Here is an 822-nt window from a genome sequence, read left to right on the forward strand (position 1 = left end):
GACAAAAAATTAAAAAAAAAAAAAAAAAAGAAAGAAAGAACAAAAAGAGCAGGAGAGAGAGAGAAAAGAAACTAAATTCTCTTTCAAGAAAACTGTCCTTTGTGAATTATCCCCATAATAGAAAAACTTTTATTTTTATTTCTAGTAAAAAAAAAAAAAACAACTTTAATATAACAAAGATTTAGGACAATGTTGATATTAGAGCAGTGTTCCAACTATATTAAATCCCAGTACTTAAAGGTGGTTATGCAGTATCCAATAATCATAAACTGAAATGAAAGTGCAATCCCCAAAATCAAGTTGCATTGCTGAGAAAACGTCGTCCAAGATCTGCTCATTTTCATTCCTATTTAATCACTATATAAACAAAGAAACAAGTTTGATAATTTGTGAACCCCTGAGAATATATCTATTGATGCCATTTTGAATGGTATTGGTTTTATCTTTGAAAAAGAGGTAGGTATGCTTTAGAAACTTCAGTCTGTGATTTAAATTTTAACACAAATGGCCCTAGGGTGTCTCAGAGGATGGAAAGGTAATGAAGTTGAGGGCCCTTAAGCTCCAGGGAGTACTCTGTTTACGTAGTTACTCTCAGGACTTCACCTTTAGATAGTTCCTTAAAGGAAAATACTCTCTGTCAGAAGTGGGACCTGGGAGAATTGGAGTTGGTACCTAGAGTAAAGCGTCTCCTAGACCTAGAGTACGCCCAAGAGCAAAGAGCTCTTGATGGTCTCCTCAACACTAGATTTCTAGTGTTCTTACAGCTTCTTAAGCTGAAGTCAAACTCATAGGATGATTCTAGCCATGCAGTGGTAGGAATTT

This window comes from Tupaia chinensis, unplaced genomic scaffold (genome assembly GCF_000334495.1).
Source record: "Tupaia chinensis unplaced genomic scaffold, TupChi_1.0 Scaffold142134_1, whole genome shotgun sequence".
NCBI lineage: Eukaryota > Metazoa > Chordata > Mammalia > Scandentia > Tupaiidae > Tupaia > Tupaia belangeri.